The sequence below is a fragment of the Mycteria americana genome, chromosome 1 (genome assembly GCF_035582795.1).
Source record: "Mycteria americana isolate JAX WOST 10 ecotype Jacksonville Zoo and Gardens chromosome 1, USCA_MyAme_1.0, whole genome shotgun sequence".
Taxonomy (NCBI): Eukaryota; Metazoa; Chordata; class Aves; order Ciconiiformes; family Ciconiidae; genus Mycteria; species Mycteria americana.
Genome location: NC_134365.1, coordinates 99,201,280 through 99,222,176, shown reverse-complemented (window position 1 = coordinate 99,222,176; position 20,897 = coordinate 99,201,280). Strand labels below are relative to the sequence as shown.

The 20,897-nt window shown below is 41.5% G+C and overlaps 1 long non-coding RNA gene across 9 annotated transcripts in view; it reads right to left on the bottom strand.

The window, feature by feature from the left end:
- Nucleotides 1-20,897, bottom strand: part of LOC142415863 (uncharacterized) — a 315,394-nt gene that overhangs the window by 87,229 nt on the left and 207,268 nt on the right. For 8 of the 9 annotated variants that reach the window (XR_012777564.1, XR_012777560.1, XR_012777563.1 and 5 more), the window contains one exon: nt 10,629-10,734. The exons of the other annotated variant lie outside the window; for it this stretch is intronic. This is a non-coding gene — a long non-coding RNA (uncharacterized LOC142415863). The remainder of the gene's footprint in view (nt 1-10,628; nt 10,735-20,897) is intronic. 9 annotated transcript variants of the gene reach the window in all.

The following is a 20,897-nucleotide window of genomic DNA, read 5'->3' as shown; positions in this document are numbered from 1 at the left end:
TGTGCCACCACATCTGCTGTTCCAAATGCCAAACCTCAGAAACATCACTGAATGGGAGGGCTGTTGGAAAGAAGTGCTTGCTATTTTATTTGAGTTTCTGTTTAGCCTGGTAAAACATCCCCCTATCAGTTTGTATCACTGAGCTGTTGCTGAGCTACAGGCCCAAGTCTAATCTCAGATTGATGAAATGCATCCAACGTGACATTTGACTCAATCTGCTCATAAATAATAATAATAATACTTTACATTTATATAACCCTTTTCAGCAAGAGCTCTCCCAAAAGGCCTTTTTGACCTCCAATTTATCTATTGTGACTCTCACTGAATTAGAAGCAAGCATAATGTTCTCTACTCCACTACCACATACAGCACAGCAATAGCTGTGAGACAAATTACATTTACAATGAGATTCCAGTCATCTTAGCTATGTGATGCTCAATAATCCATCCCAGCAGAGATCACCTGTAACATTATTAGTGTCTCAGTCACTCAGACAGCTGTCAACTGTGTAAAAAGCTACCTGCCCAATAAGTACTACCCCCTTTTTTCCAAATCTGGAATTTCCAGCCCTCAAATAATTACACAGACCTTAGCTTGACAATATTGGCTCCAGAAAAATGATACTTTCAAGTGCTGGATTTTACAATTCACTGTTGACTAAAACCAGAAGTTTCATGAAGTTGAAAAAAAGAGGTTCCTGGACTTAGTCTGGACTTAAGGCGTTTGTGCCTCAACCCTAACCAAGAAAATTCCAAAATATTGAAATTTACCACTGTCACATGGAAAAGGTTGTGTAGGTCATATCAAAACAGGGCTTTGTTCTGCTTGTAGTCAGGATTTTTTTCCACTTTGGCTTGTGAGGCTAGATTTTCAAAGGCATCTAGGCATCCAACAATGCAGACAGGGATTTTCAGATTCATGTGCTGTGCCTATTGCAGCTGTTGAAGCCTAAAGCCCATGAATAAAATTGCCTTTGATAAATCGTGAAGGCTGGCTTTAACGATCTGCCAATGCACAGCACCTATCTACATATCTAAGAAACTCACTATAAGACATTTTCTCCCTGTTCCTGCTGAAAGCAGAGGTACAATTCCTACTGCCTTCCAGAGGAACAGAACTTAGCCAATGTGGCATTTTTATTTCTGTGTAAAACTTGCTCGTTTGTTTAATACAGAGAGTATAGTGTAATGTTTTTTAAACATTTTTCAATTACTTAGGTTACTTTAAAATATCTTTATGGCTCACAGACTATGCCAAAGACAGCTGATGACAAACTTTACAAGAATATGTGGAATATACAGTAATAGAGAGAGAACGCACCAACTCCAGCACTTGAAATTCTCAACTTATATGTGAGCGATCCAACCATAAATTCCTGTTCTGAATCAGGAAGAACAAGGTTGTGAACCTTACAGTGAGAGCTCAGGGACTTTAGCTATTCTGGCATGATTTTTTATGATCTCTGGTTTTATTGTAAAATTTTAAAGAAGCTTCTTGTTAATCCAGCTTAGCTCTATTCCCAAAATTATGCCCATAAAGCCATTATATAGCACTTTGTTCTTGCAAAGAGGCCAATGTGATCAGCAATTACCAAAAGTAAGCAGGATGCTGATTTTACCATATGTTATAGATTGAATCAATACTGTAACAGAATCTAAGAAAAAAGTCTAATGAACCAGTGATTTTCTCTACACATCCTGGCCTGTTCTGTCCTCTTTTGTTTTTCTCACCTGCTGATACTCTCGTCCCCACACCCAAACCTGCAACATTTCCCATTTCTGTTTGGTGTCTGCATATCACTGCTTGAAAAGTCAGATATGTATTTGCTATACAGAGACAGCAGTTTTCAAATCTGTGTTTAGACTAAAGCCCCAGGTAGGGTTAAAAATCTCACAACTCTCTCAGAGTGTTTCAGCTCTAACAGCAGACATCCCATAAACTCTTGCATTTAAGTTAAATATATACTATATGCCAGCTTTGCAGTTTGGCATCTGATAGCAAACCGAAACTGAAAGGTTAAGACAATGGTTCTGATCTTGTAACCTAAGTCTGAGCTACTCATTCCTACCTTCCTTCAGATGAAGTAATCACATAAAAATAAAGCACTTTCTAATAAAAACAGTAAGTGTTCAGACCTCCGTTCAAGACAGAAGGAATTTTGATAGCTCTGATTTTATGGACTGTAGACTAGGGTAGCAAAAGTATGTTGATTTTCTTACAGGGGATAGAAATAAAGTGAAATGAAAGCAGATGGATCTGCCCTAGCAGTGAACCATTGGGTACAATACTTTGCTTCAGTGAGTATCCAAATTATTTTCAGGTAGTTTGGCACATAGGTAATTTATGTGCTTCGTTCTCTGCCTGCTATTTAGAAGCTGTTTCTCAAGTAGGGATTGTTCTCTGAACTGTTCACCTTTGCATGCACTATTTCACTCTTAACTCTTCTAATATTCTTCCTAAGGTTAACTTAGTGAAGTGAATTCAATATACTCTTTTTGTTGCACTCAGAGACTCTGCTTGTGGCTGGGGTCAAACTAAAAACTGGAAGGGTGCTCTTAGGTGACTGCTTGCTTGATGACTGCATGTATCATGCAATAGAGGCTGTCCCAGCCATGATGGGTTTGCTGTCATTGACTGGAAGAAACTATTAGGCCATGGTGTCCCTGCAAAGGGCAATACTACCAAGTACATTTTTTTGACCGAATATATAAATTCTTCTTTAGAGACCTCAAATACAAAAACTGACTTCTGGATGTAGTACATTTCATTTAATATTTTGGCATATAAAACAGAAGACTGAAGCACCAATTATTGTCTTAGATGAGCTGTATCAGAAGACTCAGTGTTAAAATATACAGCTCAGGTACCCCAATTTCCTGATCCCACAAACAGCAAACCAAAATGCTCATCTGGGTGAGAAATATCAGACACTCGGCTCATATCAAAATAAGCTGAGGATGATGGTGATTGAGGAGTGAGTCACAATGAGGAGACAACGATGGTCTCCTAGAGGTCTCCTGTCTCCATTGCAGGATGGAGTTGGGCTCGACATGTCACTGCATCTTTAGCCTCGGCCTCAGCAGCCCCCCTGGCTCACTTCTAATACACAGAGCAGTTCAAACACCCCCATCATCCCTATGCCAGCAGAGCACTGCTGTTAACCCCAGTATAGGAGGTATGTTTGAAGGGCTTGTGAGCTACATGTGATACAACATACGGATATTCAAGAAATGCACATGGGGTCTGAGAATGCTCAAAATCCCTGGGGATAAGCAGCCCTGGTTTCTACAAAGATTCTTACTTTCGTAGTCCTCATTGAGACATTTAAAAATCTGACAATATTTTTATCCCTACTGGTATCAGTTCTCCCCTTCACTTGGTGGGGGAGTCCAGGATAGAGAAGTGATACTATTCTTATTGACAGATACAAAAACTTCACAGAGGAGGCAGCTGGAAAACTGAAGACTCTGTCCACAATGGGACTTTACTACCTGGAAATCATAATGCTGAACTAAGTATCCAGGCTCTCTATACAAAAAGACTCAAACACTTCAGAAGAGTGTGATACATATGTGCCTCAGTGCCTACAACAATCCAAGTTAAAAAAAAAAAGGCAAACAAAAATAAAACACCCCGCCCCCAATAGTCAAACAATCCAAATGTGTATAACAGCAGCATTATTATAAGGAATTTCTAGGTACCACCACCATATCTATCTGGGTTAAGCTACAAATACACACAAACTTATATCTTTGGAGATTCCTAAATCTTTCAGAATCATCTGAAAGGCTACAGAGCTGACATGAGTAGATTTACAGAAGAGGATAAATCTTGGCAAAACACTGCATAGTAGTTCAATTATCCTGCTTCAGGGAAATCTAATTTAATTGCTGGAATGCAATCACTTCCGATAAGGTTTGATACTAACATCATTATCTGTCTGTAAATGTATCTTCACCAGATGTTCTTTCTAAGGCAACTAAATAAAATTGATAGCCACCCACTTCAACTAGCAAACTATCTGTTGTTACTATAACTTGTAAAGCATCTAGTCAGAGGTCAGTAACTAATTTTATTAAGAAAAATAGAGATTGTAGCTTCCTCTAAAGAAAATTCCCCTAGTATTTATTATTGTAGTGTTCATTTTGAATATAATTCTCCTGGCACAGTACTTCATTACTGTGTGGCCCACTTCCTACAGACTACTCTGCTGTGCCATTTCCTGGAGGGTGAAACAAAGTCCAGCATCTCATCTCATGGGTGTTTGAATGAACTATTCCAAAATTTGGTGTTTAAGGATGCTGGGAAACTGCTTTCCCATGTTTCCTTAACATTTGAACAGCTTCAACAAATGCACCTGAACACATTTTTTCACTCTTCTAGGTGTGTGAAGACACCTTAAAGATAAACAATGTATAGCTCCTAAAGTCCTTTTACACTGCAGGATTATGACATTAGGTACAACTAGAACTCATGCAGACACCCCACGGTCAATATCAAACGAGGTAGGTAGTGCACCAGTTAGAGTGGGGTCACAGCGGCACAGCTCTGGCTAACTGCACAAATACATACTCGGGGATCTGCAGCCACAATGCACCCCTCATTGCTGGCAGCTATGCTCTTCTTGCTATCTTCTTGCTAGATTAAAAATCTAGGTGCATGTTAAGGAGCTGCAAGCATGCTTCTAGAAAGTGTCCTTTGTATAAGAAACAAGCCCACTTGACTCTCTGATCTCTTTCATATCCTTCTGTTGATAAGAATATTAGTCATACAAACCTATTACTATAGCAGTATTCCTCCAGCTTATGACCTGTATCCAACAAGCCTTACTTTGTAGTTCTCCTTACGCAATTTACAAGCTCCATCCTCAGAACTTGAGGTACCTTACTGTCATGTTTAGGCAGAATGTTGATCGGGGTTGCAGGTTTCCCGCTTTACAGGACGTCACTACTGCAAGGAGAGTTAAGAGTGATTCATTTGGATCACTTCTCATTTTCAAAACAGACATCAGAAAGAGCATTTTACATTGTCTTGGTTGAAGACAAGGTGTCAGGCTAAATGGCTATTCAGTTAGACACAGGACAGCCATTCTTATAGTCTTACATGTTTTAACGTTCTCTGATATTTAAGGAAATAAGTACTTAGAGGTTCTGAGTTGCAGCATGGTGGCATTTGGAGTGTACGAGAGCAAGGAATGCAATGCAGTCCTGATGCTGATGCTGAAGCTACCTCTACTGTACAATTCATTGACGAATTCTATCACAAGTAATTTGTATTTATGAAACCATGTAATAGACCCAAGTGGGTTTTTTAGATGTTAAGCCTATCCAGTGTAATCACACTGTAGTGAATGTATCTATTGTTAGCATTAGCACTGAGAATTTAAAACTTGAATAGATTTTTGTTACCTAGGGAAATTTACATATGTAAATTTAAGCAGCAAAAATCCCCAACCTATCAGTATTGAAGTTTTCTTGTTTTGTACGGTAAAAACCTTAAAGTAATTAATCTTTTGTAGGGGCACAGTTTAGCAAGATGTACTATTTTGAAAATAGACCTTTAAACTTTGTAAGCCTGCAAAATTTGCAAATAGATGAGAACCAACCCTTAGTAAATGAGATAAGGTGATAAAGTGTACTCTTTAACTAATTGTAGATGTAATGCCTAAAGATCTTCTGAAATAACTTCTGTTATGCTAGGTATTAATATAAATTAGCTCAGCTGTGAGCACAGTCTCTCTTTTCTTAAGAACTGAATAGATTTGCTGTGACATTACAGTAAAAACCTCTGGAGATGCTCTGTGGATAATGATGAACATTGAATTAATTTCCATAGCATTAAACTACACTGAAACATTTGACTCCTAGTTGTATTACCTGTTTTGTTCCCACAACCCTGACAAACAAACTTCATACATAAGTCCTGTATCTTCAGCTTAAATATTAGAGCACACACCATAGCTAACCTTCTCCCAAATAGCCACTGGCTTATCAGAAGAGAGAACTGGACTCTTCAAGTGAAATTTTGTAAAATTTTATTTAATAAACCCAAGTAAATCTATGTGAACGGGATATCTGGTTTTTGTCCAAGGATTCACAAAAACCTGTTACCTCAAAGCAAGAATGTGCTGTTGGGAGTGGAAGGAAGAAAGCCCAAACTGCTGGATTTCCACATCTCCAGTTACAATAAACAATGATGACTATTAGAAGTCAACATCTTCCAACTCTTTCTACAGAGTTATTCTCTTTATAGTTTAAGAAATAGCCTGTGCTGTCTTGGATACCACCGTGTAGAAGCACTTTGACGCTCTTGACTACAACACAGTCTTCTAATACTCAGAAGAAAATTCAATTGTCTCCCAGAGGGCTTCCTGATCAGAGCCATCAACATCATTTGATCTGACAGCAGACAAAAACTCTCTTCAGAACAAGATACTTTACCTACGGACAGCTGTACCTGAGCAACAAATACATCAGCGCATTTATACTCTCTAGAGAAATGGAGAGTTGCATGCAGAGAACCATGGTCAGCAAGATACTGGTACACAAACACAGGAGGGGATTAAAGGAGGACTCCACCTTGTGCTTCTGTGGCTCACAATAATCTTACTCCAGTTACTATTTCCCTTTACAGGAGGGACCTATGGAGCATCCAGATGAAACTAAAGAGGTGTGGGAAAGCAGGGCAGATACAGGGGCAAGGCTGTGACTCCCGCTTATGAAAAGTCCCACAGAGCAAGACTGGCACTGGAAGTAGTAAATCCACCACTCAAACAGGGTGCTGGCTGCTGTTGCCTGTAATCCTCCAAGCTGGTGGAGAGATTCACCAACTCCAGTGAGACCCGCTACCTGCACAAGCCCACTCATCTCTGGCTGCAATTTAACCCAAGTTAAATAGCTCCCAGGCCCTCAATAACAGTGACCTGAAGTGGAGTTTGGTTTCCATGTGCTTTATTTTACCTCACATTATAGAAGTTTTCCCCTTATGTGGCATGAATATTTCCAGCACAAGTCCTGCTTTTCTTTATCATGTCTGAATCTGTAGCAGCAGAAATAACACATATGATCAGGGAAAGCTCTGGAAAAGCATTTGTCAAGTTGTTTGAGGTTTGTCATCCCCAGAATGAAACTAAGACAGGTTACTGACATGAAGGAACAACAATTGTCCTTTCAGAAAGCCTCTTACCTTACTCCATGTTAACAGGAACAGTTAGATTAGCAGGGAGCATTAATTAATCCCCACTGGTACTACATATCCTATTCCCCGAAAAGCAGGACATACATTTTAGATAAGATTTTGCAAGCACAACTAGCATAGAGCACAGTGAAAGAGACAGGTACAAAAAGGTATAAGGATTTTGTTTGACTGCAAAACGAGCCTTGTCTCAGCTGCTTTGACTGCATCCCAGTTCACAAGAATATCCTTTCCCTTTAGATCTGCACCCAAGGACAGGTACAGTTTTGTGGCTCTTAAAATGAACTTGAGATAATTGTCTACTTTGTAGTTTGTACACTCTTAAAACCCTATTTATTTTTGCAGTGTTAATAGCCAAAGCATCCAGGGTTCAATCCAAACTGCCACAGGAGCCCATGAATGAGCCACACTGAAAAAAGATTAGGCAAACTTTCTTCTTGTCTACCAATCTTCTCAAAATAGGTCATCAGGATTGTACTCGACTGCCTAAGGCACTCAAAGTTTCTTTAGGCTAGTCATTTATTGGAAGACATCCAAAATAAGTTACACATATTTTCTGCTCTGTGTTGGATTTAACCTGAAAGTAATATTTGTTTCCAATTTCTGATTCCTGATAATAGCTAAAATGAAAAAGAAAAACAAACAGAGGGGTAAGAGCAGGGTTGGTTTTAGTTGGTTGGTTTTGTTTTTGTTTTTTTTTTTTTTTTTTTAGCGAAAACATAAAACTTCAAATAGTCTTGAGCAAAAAATACAGTCAACTTATTTCTTAAAACTTGCTTAGATTTTAATCGGCAAATATCTATGCATATGATGACAGTTGAAAATAGCTTTCTTAGTGCAATATCTTTATAGGAGTGATTTGGATTATCAGCTCATTTAAGATTTCTACACAGTGCTTGCTTTTTTAATTGCCAAAAAGCCATGCTTTTGAAATGATGGTTTATTTAATGTTTCTATTCATAAGCCTGTTAAGAATGATCTTAACACTAATATGGTAGAAGTGTTAACCACATTGTCCTCTTTCCTTCTGATTTTCAGTTATGCCCTTAACATATCAGGCAACCCTCTTATAGCACAGATCTGGTTCCACCAAGTATTGGAAGCCATCTTTGACAGAGGGAGTTTTTGCCATTATTCCTGTCAATGCTAAAGGGGCTCTTGACGTCAGTGTGCTCTGCTTCTCTAAAGACATTTGCCACAATCACTTGGATGGGCCAGCTACAGAAACCTACCTAGGATCTGCTTACGTTCCATTTTTACTTTGTTGTTGGGTTTCTGTTCAATCAACATATAGTGAAAGGATTAGCCTAATTTCCTACAGAACCAGCCATAATGTGACACCCTGGCAGTGTGTGTGCCTTGGCATGTTCAACCAAAATTACAGAATAAGGAAGAGGACTTAATGGTATTCAGTTCTCTTCAGACAAGACAGAGCAGAGGAGAAGGAAGACTGGGATTAGCAGCTTTGAAAGTTCACTCCCCCCAGGCATTTTTATCTTTTCAGGCAGTTCTACAGCCAAACATGGCAGCCCACATTTTGCCAATACTCTGCAGAGGAGAGCTGATAGGGGAAACAGAGGAAAATGTTCTTGGTGTTTGCAGAGACGGCAGAATATCTTTGTATATTTCAGTCAAAAAAACATTTAACCAAAAGGCATAACCTATGAGATTCCTTCATTCTGTTGCTTAGAGAAATGCTTGGTTTTTTCTACAGAAAGTGAGTGTCTTGCTCTGTTTATTCTGTTCTTTGCTCTCTTTTTTCCTGCAGTGATAAACTTAGCCAGCTCCTTTCTTTGCTCCTCCATTGGACAGTGAACTTTCAGGTATAGTTTGTATTCTGCTGAATGCTTTCTTCTCCACTGGGAAAGCATCCTAAACCTCTTCTTCAAACTTTGTCACCTTTATTCTAAGGTGAAGCACCACTGCATAAGATGAAGAACTGGATATGTTTTAAAATCAGTAAAAGATATTTTTGTCCCTGGTATTATTACAAATAGTACCTTTGCAATATGTTATTTACTCATACATTTACTTCACTCACTCTCTTAATGGCCATAAGATCACAACTGCAAACCTGAATTCTATCCATTTGTCTTATCTGGGCTCTTCTTTCCTTGCTACTATCACTGTCTCTGACAAAACACTGGCTTGTACACCTGTGTACAGCTTAAAATTAATAAATGTTCCATTTGCTTTCAGGCTAAGAGCTCATTTATCTTCTGCTGAAATCTTGTCCGTTGCTCTTGTGAAGGATTACCTTGCACAAATGGTGCTGGTGATGTCCTCTCATCCAAGTTGTTCATGGTCAGCTAGTGCTTGCAAATTTGTGGAAGTCAATGTAATGTAGCGTAATGCTTGGGTGTTTTTCAGAGTATATGGCTTTTTGCTGCTTGTCCCAATCCAGGCAGTTCTGCATGTTGCTTTTGTGAACTCAAGACTTTGAGCTTTAGTTCCCTTTCTACCCACATCTCCTTTCTGGACTTTCTGCAGTGACCCCAGTGTCAGAACATTGTTCTCCTGTCAGTTCTGCCCTTGTGTTTGCCTTTCCTTGTCAAATCACCATGCCTTCTTGAAGGTTACTTCTGGTTTTCCAAAAGTCTCCCTCTTGACATTTTCCCTTACACTCCATCATAAGCTCTGATCAGGATCTTATGTAGCTCCTTGCAAACTGACAAATTGGCTCTTTAGCCTCAGAACAGGCACACATTTTTTGGTATGTTCATTTTCTTTTTCTACTCTATTTAAAAGCTGTATCTCATATGTTTCACTTTTACCTGGAGTGCAGGACTCACTCCTCAAATTTCTGTAATGTGGAATATCATATTTAGTCATTTCTGCCTGAGTTAACAGTAAGATATTAAAAATACGAGTCATCTATTGTCATAAAAATGAGGCTATATTCTGTCTGTCTTCCTTGCAACTGGCTACCACTGCTCTCAGTACTATTTGAGCACATTCCCATCACCATCCACATTTCCAGAGCGTTTCAGAGAGGTAAATTGCTACCAGTGGTTCCTTAGCTCAGTAATATCACTGTTCAACAATCAGTGAGAGCCAAGCAATTTAGCAGAGATCCATTTATTTTAGGGTGCAAGCTCTGACTACTTAATTACACAAGTCTCTAGACCATACAACTGCCTCTTTACCACCAAAACATCTTAAAGATATGATTATTACAGAAGTGAAAAAAAAGGCAGTCCACAGAAGATTTGTGAGGAGAAAAAGGATTCATAAGGGACTATTTGAAAGAGAAAATGTGAAAACAAAGTTAGGTGCAGGAGGGAGCAATAACCTGACAAAGGAGAGGAAAAAGTGTAAACAAGAGGCTCACTTAGTTTTGTTTCATTGCCCCTCATATACCATGGACCATTCAAGAAAAATGTCACGGAGAAGTCTAAGTAAAGCATTGCCCCTACAACAAGCGTCAATCTTACCAGAAAAGATGATTTTTTTTCCTCCATAACCCAAGCAGGAGCATGAGGAGGCTCTTCATATCCCCTGGTCACCAGTATGAATTCCAGCTGATAAAATTAATTTGACCTAATGGTGTGAAATAAAAGTAATACTTTATGTTACAACCTTATAACTGCCAAAAATTAGGTCACTTAAGTTATATTCCCTATGCTAGGTAATACCAATGCGTTAGTGAAAGAGAATTACTGAGACCAGCAAAAATAGGAGGATTTTAAACCAATAAAAAAGGACCCACATGATATTAAGGCCAGAGGTTGTACTGAACTTTTGGTCTGGCTTTTGGATGTTATTTCTTGCTTTACATCCTGAGTGTGTCTGATCGAGCATTGCCAGCTCTCCCAGATTTGTACAGCCAAGTGATTTGAGCCCCTGGGATAGGAGCTCTTCAGCTTAACTGACAATGTTAAGCTTTGTGCTTTTCCCTGGTAGCCCTCATGTGATAATTAATTTTATGTTCCCTGTTATTTGTCCAACCAATACAGCAATTAATTACATATATTTCAGTCTTAAGATCAAGCTTACTCTCTCTTTTCCCAGCACCATTCTACATCCACTAGCCTGTGATAATTTCCCTACTCGGTTTGGCACCTGTGTTTAACAAACGGTAAACACACTGAAGGATGGGATGACCTTAAAACATGATTGAACTCAGCATTCGGCCCATAAGAAATGTGGGTACATGTATGTACTGAGGGATTTCAAAAGCCTTGAAGTATTTATTTTAGATGCTGGCAGCATAAAGTCCTTGTTTTGGAAATATTTTTTTCATTACTATTATCAATTCCAAGGAGCTCTTTGGTTTTTCACTTTTCAGTTGGAATCCTATTCATCTTAACATTAATTTGATTTAAAGTTGACATAAACTGAAGGAAAAAGCTTGAACGAAATTCATATTCCCTTTATCTACGCACCAAAAATAAGTAGGATGCAGCTGAACAAAACGTTTCTTTTTGGGCCAAAGTGATTTCTGGTTTTCTTCTCTCCAGCTGCCCTTCTTCCCAGCTTCATGTGTCAGCTACAGAGTTTTTTAGCAGTGCAGCACCAAACCAATCCCTCTATTATTCATCCAGCATTACCTGAGTGTGCCCCTACCCTAGGCACTGCCGAGTTCCCTCTGTCAGCCTGCCAGGGTGGCTGGTGGGCCTGGCCCCGGGGAGGCCTCTCTCCCTTCCCAGGCCAGCTGCAGAGTCCCTCTTGGGCCAGATTTAGTGTGGTGAGGGGGAACAGGAGGACAGAGGAGAGGAACAGGACCCATTTTTTCCCACAGCAAAACAGAAGCAGAGCTGCCGTTAGCTGCTAACTTGAGCCCCCATTTATGTGCCTGTGTAAATCTCTCAGCTTCTCAGAGAACGGGGATGCACATTTTGCTTGCCTCTTGCAAGAGTCCTTCATCAGCCTTGTCTTCTCCAGGACACAGAGAGTGAGGAGGGATTATGCTGTGTGGTACAAGCACCCCATGGCTGGGTGTTTTGGCTGAGGAGCAGCCAGTTCACTACCCAAAACTTTCCATATTGCACCTACAGAAGATGAAACAAAGATTTTTACTTTCCAGCAGTACTTCACTTAACCAACTGCTCTGTGGACCAGCAAAATCAGTCACCTAACAGAGAAGGCCTGTAAAGGTCAAGCAAAACTGCAGTGGAAGACTTGAGGATACATTAAAGTGGCTGCTGATGGCAGGGCTTACTGAAGGCTGTCATGGGTATAGAATTCACCATATATGCTAAGAATGCAACATTTTTAAGTGCCTTTCATTGAGAAAGGGAGTTCCTACAGCCTGAGTTTAGAAATGACCTAAAACCGAGCAGTTAGGCTGCAAAGCCACTCAAATTCTTCTGTACTGAAAACGCACTCATTTTCCAAACCGCTTCACTGAGACGACAGCTAATTCTTTTGGATTACCAAATTCTAGTTTTCACCAACTGGAGTTATTTAGACTACATCACGTGTTCCATTTTTTTAAAACTAGCATGTAGAAAAGCATATTAAAACCCAGCTTCTCCTAAAGTCACCATTATTGTCCAAGATATGTTTTGTTTAGGAAATTTAATCAGGCTCTGTTCACAACAGACAGGAACAAATTTGCCATTTCTGCAGTGCTGAGATGAGAACTCTTTTGTGCATAAAATACAAAGAAGGAAGAATTGCGTATCAAATCACAACTAGATAAGGAACTTTATGTGATGAGAAGAGTGAAAGAATTTGGTGGATCATTGGATTTTAACGTCGCTACTTTTATGGAAAATGGCACAGGGGCCTTTCATAACCATGAACATTCAACGCTCATTTGAGCAATCACACCTCTCACAGCATGCTTGTTCCCTGACATTTATGCTGCTAGCGCTCTCTCACCAGCCCCCTCGTTACAAATCTCTAATGCCACTTCTTGTGTCATTTAATTTTCCTGTGAAGGTCTTCTACTCACTGCCTTACCACACTGTTTTGCTCACAGTTTCTGATGAAAGCGCAGCCAAGATAATATCAAACACAGTATGAATTGGAGAGGGGGAAAGCATTTAGTCCTTGGCAACTTCACTGAAATTTTCTGTCCCACAGAGGAGGACATTTTGATAAAGTACATCCTCAGAAAAAAAATACTTTGCCTCAAGTGAGTTGAGGTGCTGTACTTTGACAAATAAAAACTTTTAAGTCGTATCTTGGAATACAAAATGCTGTAATTCACATTTCAGGATGCAGTGGTTGAAGATATTCTGTAAGTGAATACCAATCCCTGTTAGTACTTGACCCTTGGAAAGGTCATTAAATGGTAGTCTCTGAATGGAGCCAGGAGGCTGTAAGCAGTTCCTTGGCAGAGTTGATAGAAAGGACAACTTTCAGCTGTTGGCTACTTTTTTTTTTCCCTTTCCCCAATGGATACTGTAACTGTGAGGACTTTTTTCAAGAATGTGGGACTAATCAAAAAGTGAAACCATGAGGAGGATGGAAATGGGGAAGAACAATTTAGCAGCAGAAAACAGAAAACTCAAAGCATAAAGGGAAACAAATGGAATTCAGGGAAAAAAAAAAATTATATTTTAAGAGTCTTCCTGACGCCTGATGAGGAAAAGTGTTAATTAGCAGATAAGGGAGGAATTTTGCAAAACTGCTTTGGCTGAAGAATGGAAAACTTCAAGAGAAGCAATAGAGATAAACAGAACACAGCCCCTGTGAAAGGTGAAACAGCAAAGCCTCCGGAGATATCAGACACTGAGAGGCTCTTACTGTAGAGCTGATACAAACAAACTGTCAGCCTGGGCAGCGCAGCATCTCTGCATAAAGATGCAGCTTCTGAAAGAGCTGTCTCAGTGATGCAGAGACTGGAGCTGGTGCTGTAACAGACTCAGCATGTTGTTTGCATTGTCTGGTAAAATCCATCAGCAAACTCTACTTCTGACTTTTAAAGAGGTTTCCATCCTCCCTAACTCTGTTTCCCTGCACCCCTGCCCCCCAACAGGCAATTTTGTATATCAGTAGGTCAGTTTTGTTGGCAAGGTGACACACCGGACAAATCTGTTCACTAACCTGGTGTGCCCCCATACCAAAACACGTTCGTGATAATCCATGGGTCATGTGCGTGTTTGTGCTGGGGGCGGCAGGATCAGTAAATGAGAGTGATGCCACGAACAATTTAATGTCAGCCATCGAGTCCCTTTAGTCACAAATAACTTTCTGTGTGAAAGCCCTACAACATTCACCTCTACCTGTCCTGCAGGAAAGAAGAATCTTGAAGGAAAAAAGAAAATCAACAAAACCTGCCGTTCCCTCGTTTTCCTCCCAGAACATATTGCTATTCAATACAGAGATTCACCACGCAGGGTACACAGATTTTTCCTGGGCTCCAAGATAGCAGTCATTATCAGCCTGAGCAGAAGCACTGCAGGAAATTCGTGAGGCGGCCCCCACCCAGCCCTCACCCTCGGCTCCCTCTCCCCGGCTGCCGCTGCCAGCCCGGGCGGGACCGGCCAGCGGGGGGAGCTCCGAGCACGCCGCCCGCCGCGCCGCGCCGCTCCGGCGGGTGCCCGGCAGCACCGGGGTTTAGCAGGAGTGAGGGGACGGGGGGGACAATAAGGCCGGTACCACCCCCCCTCCCTCCACAACGTATTGCAGGTCTGCTGTTCTTTCAACAGAATTAATAAGCTTCCCAATGAAATTGGCCGGTCAGACCTAAACCTAGCAAAAATGCAGGAAGAAAAAGTAGCAAATCTATCATCTAAATATTGCAGGGTATTTTTTAAATAGCAAAGCAATAGCACAATATAATTTCATTAGCAGCTGGAGATCAGAGGCATCCTGGCTTGTTTCCAACTACTGCCTGGCTGTAGAAATGAAAAGGAAAAGGCTGAGGTACTTAATGCCTTCTGTGCCTCAGTCTTTAATAGTAAGACCAGTTACTCTGCGGGTACCCAGCCCCCTGAGCTGGAAGGCAGGGATGGGGATCAGAATGAAGCCCCCATAATCCAAGTGGAAATGGGTAGCGACCTGCTGCACCACTTAGACACACACAAGTCTATGGGGCCGGATGGGATCCACCCAAGGGCACTGAGGGAGCTGGCAGAAGTGCTCACCAAGCAGCTTTCAATCCTTTACCAGCAGTCCTGGCTAAGCAGGGAGGTCCCAGTTGACTGGAAGTTAGCAAATCCGACACCCATCTACAAGAAGGGCTGGAAGGAGGATCTGGGGAACTACAGGCTTGTCAGTCTGACCTCGGTGCCAGTGAAGGTCATGGAGCAGATCATCTTGAGTGCCATCACGTGGCACGTACAGGACAACCAGGTGATGAGGCCCAGCCAGCATGGGTTTATGAAAGGCAGGTCCTGCTTGACCAACCTGATCTCCTTCTATGACAAACTGACCTGCTTAGTGTATGAGCAAAAGGCTGTGGACGTTGTCTACCTAGACTTTAGTAAAGCCTTTGACACTGCCTCCCACAGCATTCTCCTGGAGAAACTGGCTGCTCATGGCTTGGATGGGTGTACTCTTCGCTGGGTAAAAAAATGGCTGGATGGCCAGGCCCAAAGAGTGGTGGTGAGGGGAGTTAAATCCAGCTGGCGGCCGGTCACAAGCGGTGTTCCCCAGGGCTCAGTATTGGGGCCAGTTCTGTTTAATATCTTTACCAATGAACTGGAGGAGGGGATTGAGTGCATCCTCAGTAAGTTTGCAGATGGGCAGGAGTGTTGATCTGCCTGAGGGTAGGAAGGCTCTGCAGAGGGATCTGGACAGGCTGGATCGATGGGCCCAGGCCAGCTGTATGAGGTTTAACAAGGCCAAGTGCCGGGTCCTGCACTTGGGTCACAACAACCCCATGCAATGCTACAGGCTTGGGGAAGAGGGGCTGGAAAAGGTCCTTTTCCTGCCCGGTGGAAAAGGACCTGGAGGTGCTGGTTGACAGCTGGCTCAACACGAGCCAGCAGTGTGCCCAGGTGGCCAAGACAGCCAATAGCATCCTGGCTGGTATCAGGAATTTCGTGGCCAGCAGGACTAAGGAAGTGATCATCCCCCTGTACTCAGCATGGGTAAGGCCACACCTCGACTACTGTGTTCTGTTTTGGGCCCCTCACTACAAGAAAGACACTGAGGTGCTGGAGCGTGTCCAGAGAAGGGCACCGAAGCTGGTGAAGGGTCTAGAGCACAAGTCTGATGAGGAGCGGCTGAGGGAACTGGGGTTGTTTAGCCCAGAGGAAAGGAGGCTGAGGGGAGACCTTATCGCTCTCTACAACTACCTGAAAAGGAGGGTGTAGAGATGCGGGTTTCTCTTCTCCCAAGTAACTAGCCATAGGACAAGAGGAAATGGTCTCAAGTTGCACGAGGAGAGGTTTAGACTGGATATTAGGAAAAATTCTTCACTGAAAGGGTTGTCAAGCATTGGAACAGGCTGCTCAGGGAAGTGGTTGAGTCACCATCCCTGGAAGTATTTAAAAGACGTTTGGATGAGGTGCTTAGGGACATGGTATAGTGGTGGTCTTGGTAGTGTTAGGTTTATGGTTGGACTTGATGATCTTAAAGGTCTTTTCCAACCTATAAGATTCTGTGTGATTCTGTGTGAAACCCTTCTTCTCTCCACGCCCTCCCCAAAACCTGCCAAAGAAATACTTGTGTACACATCCAACGCGACCCCAGAAACAAGCCCTTCTATTTTCAGTAAGCTTAATTTTTTTGTTTGACATGAGAGGTCGAACATACTGTTCACCAGGTGTTGTAGACAATTTGCTATTTTGTCTCTACATAAACCACACAGATTCTAGTTCAGTAACTGCACCTCTTACTGTTTGACACCTTCTTTTTCCTTTGTTAAACAGTATTTCCTGTTCCACAGTAATTCGGGTTCTCTCACTGATCTCATCTCCTCATTCATTTAATACTGAATGAGCGCACCATCTTTTTTCCCCAGTCTTCTCCCTTGAAGAGGTAGCTACCTTCCGCACCTCTTGCACAGCCTCTCACAACTTACAAAGCTGACTCCTGCCTCAGGCTCCTTCTTTGCAACCAAGCCTGCATTTGCATCATTGTCCTGTCTCCCCTCCCCGCCCCCGGCCTTTCTCCTGCTGCCTGACCTTTCCTGGCAGGCACAGCTGGTCGCCCTGATTTACTGTTCCCTCACTAGCTGTGCTCGCTCGGGCATATGGCGTCCCACTATAGAGGGGAGGTTGTGGTGCTAAACTTCAGCTAGGAAGATGACATTTAGCAGAGGCCCCGTGCCTCAAAGCATGGTGTTTGCAGGCACATCCTTCTGCTACCACCTGATGTTGCATCCCTGTCTGGGATCCCAGCTTGGTGATGCTGTTCTTCATGCAACCAGGCACAGCATTCTCATGTTACATTTCTCTGAGACAACAGAAGACACTTCCCTTGCTTAAACTAATAGAAAAACTAGTTTGTGGATGACTGAGGGACTACAAACTCTTCTTAATTACTTCCGGAACCTTTTTTTGCTTCCTTAGACATGCACTTTAAAAGGTCCTCTGGAAGGGGATACTTAAAGGCTACTGAATGTCTGTTTGAATGTGTCATTAAAATGGAGATGTGAACTCAACCCTGTTCTTGTTGAACAGGTGTACACATCATAGCTGTGCTAATGGGCACTTTTGTGATGCTGAGGCTGACCTGGCCTGGTTGTACTTAGTGGTGCAGCTGCAGCATTTTCATGTGGCAAATGAAGACACTTGCTCAGTTACAAAGAAGTGTCCATTTAGGGCCCAAGAGACCAGTTTTCTGACTCATTTCTTAGACAATCACTGGATTATCTGTTCAGTATCTTTTCCCACCTGAAGAGAGTCCTCTCGAGAACAGAAAAAAAACCCCCAAACAAACAGAAAAGGTTCAAAAGACAAGATCTGCAAAGAAATGTTTGATGAACTGGGTGGTTTTGATCTAGAGAAGAGAAAACTAAGAGAAAACTTCCAACTGAGGACCTTCCTTGACAGGATAAACCTTTCTAAACAAAAATTCCAGAGCAGTGACTCAAGCCACCACTCAGACATAATTCAGACATAATATTGATCGTGCAGAGGACTCCCCAGTCCTCTACCTTATTCCAAAACTCCTTTCATCTTATGTACAAATTAATATACAGACACTTAAGATGTTCAGCAGATGATCCACAATTTTTCTCCTTGTACACACTGTTACCCTATTATGCTATCTGTTCTCTCACTTAGTTTTAAGCCTGTGTCCAGCTTGCTGCAAAGAGGAGGAAAATAACTTGTTCTCCATGTCCCTGGTGAATCGAAGAAGAACTGACTTAATTGCAGTAAGGCAGATTTAGGTTAGACATTCTCAAAAGCTTACTAGTACTTATGGGTAGGAAAACAGGAGAATAGTTCACTCAAGGAGACTGTGGAGTCTCCATCCTCTGACGTATTTCAAAGCAGGATACACAAAAATCTGTCAGGACTGAGAGTTCCTGCAGTTTGCCTTAGGCTCGGGTTGATGCATAGGAAAATTTCAAGGCCTCTGTATGCTGTGTCCACTGAGAGGCAAGGCAAGGAAGAAAATATCTTTGGCAAAAAGGAAGGGAAGCACTGTGTAAATGGTGCTATGGTCACACTAAAGAGAAGAATCAATTTACAGCACTGTCATTCCAGTACTTATCAGGAACACTGAGTTTGCTTAAATATATAATGTCTAGCATAGTAATTGCCTCAATTTATAAATTAACTTGTTGAAATATTATTGCCTTCACATCTGTGTCTGAAATTGATTTTCACCTTGACAGATATGACTAGAGCTCTATACTTACTTTTCTGTCACCTTTGTTTGATTTTGTTATAACATATTTTTAAAGAAAAGGTATATTATAGGCAATAATGGATTAAAGTAAAAGGAGAAAAAAGGCTACTCTAAGTCAGGAAATCATGGCTCTTTAACCATAAGAGATGAAAAGAAATAAGTGAGAGTTTTTAATTGTAACGAACATCAAAAAATGAAAACATGCAATAAGAATGAAAAAAGATCAGTGAGAGCCAAAATTTCATTTTGTAAATCTCTAGAGCACTGGTTATAATTTCTGTACTGAGATTTGTCTTTTTGTAGCCATCTAATAAGCATGAAATGTAATTCTGGATTAAGATGTGATAGAATAATATTGGGGGTATAAAGGAGAAGCAGCAGTGCAATTCAAACCAAATAGTGGTGAAGGAGTCTTTACTGAGAAACAAAGAATTGTTGACCCTCTGTTTTGCTGCACCATGTGGAATTCAATCCAACCAGGTGATCCCATCTGAACATGGAACTAGTTTCTTCTAGATGACTATCCGTGCAAGTATCCGAATATGCCTCCGAAATGCTTGAAGATGAAATACAAATAATGGGAGGTGATTCTAAATTGCTTGGACTGTGAGTGAGCCAACTCTGCCCTTCAAACTTATTTCCTGGAGAGATGCCAGACTTATTTTCAATTAAAGTGAGAACAAAACAACTCTTGCTGTACTTGCTCTTCAGAGACTCCTCTTCTGCCTCAAACTGCAGCTCTCGGGCATGTGACTTCATTTAAAAAAATGAAACACTTTTAGGCCATCTGCGTTTTTCTGCATAGCGAGCAGCCTTATGTAATCCTGTTCTGCTGACCTCTCTCCCGCTGCAAGGCCGGTCTGTACAGCCATCGCATTAGGAGGAAATGGCAAGAGGCCTTTTGGAATACTCTCTCCCCTAGCACAGTCATAAATCAGCCTCCCAACTCCTACACTTCTGGGCACTGCATCCGTTGTTGTGTCTGACATAAGGCCATCCCCTGGGTTTTAAAGCATATGTCCTGATCTTGCCTTCTCAGCGAACGATTTGTGGGAGGGGATGAGAAATTCCAAAATCTGAATTCCTTCGGAAATCAGCATCATTCAGTGTTGGTGATGTGTCCCCTTGGCTTATCAGATGAGCAGCCCATTGCACGTCATCCTAAACTTTACCACAATTAGTCATGAAGCTAATCCAGAAGAACTGGGAGAAGGGTAGTGGCTGCATTGTTTGAAGGCCAGCTAAATGAGAACATATGTGCTACCGAGGAACAGCTACAGCTATGTCCTTCCGTCCGAACTATATTGTGAAACAAGGCTGACACAGCCCCAAAGCTGTTAATTTCCTGTCTTGTTGATAAACTTCAGTACCCTGCTTAAGAACTCTGAGGCTAGAATGCATCTCCCCACACCTTCTCGACCCTCTTACCATTTTTCTAAAGGAATCATTTCTGGATTGATTAAGTTAAAATTGAGAATATATCAAAATAAAGGTGCTATTACATTATAATACTATATTACAACATATATTCACCCTTGCTACAGCATTTTATTGGCTACCTCTTCAATGACACCTGCAATCTAAGCATGTGGCAACTTAATTTGCAGCAGCAAACCCAGAAAAAAAGCAGGGCAAATGTTTCTGTTCCTCAGTTTACCTGTCTCTGAAGTAGGCATAGCAAAGGCCTTTCACCTGAAATTCATTCTGATAATTGAAGAATGACCAGTTTTTGGTACCATATGGGAAGGACATTAGTTCTCCACAGAGGTGGAGACCCTATTCTTGTACTGTCAGTTGAACTACAGTAATGGTTTGGGGGCTATTTCAATGTTTCAGCTAGTCAAAAAGGCAGATAGTTCCTTGCTGCTCTCCGATACATTTGATCACTGACTTCTACCAGTGCACCACTTTTCATCACTCACACTAACACATACAAATATTGAAAAGCAGTATTTTATTCTGTAACATACCCAGGTGTTTGGAGACTTGAACTATGTCTATAA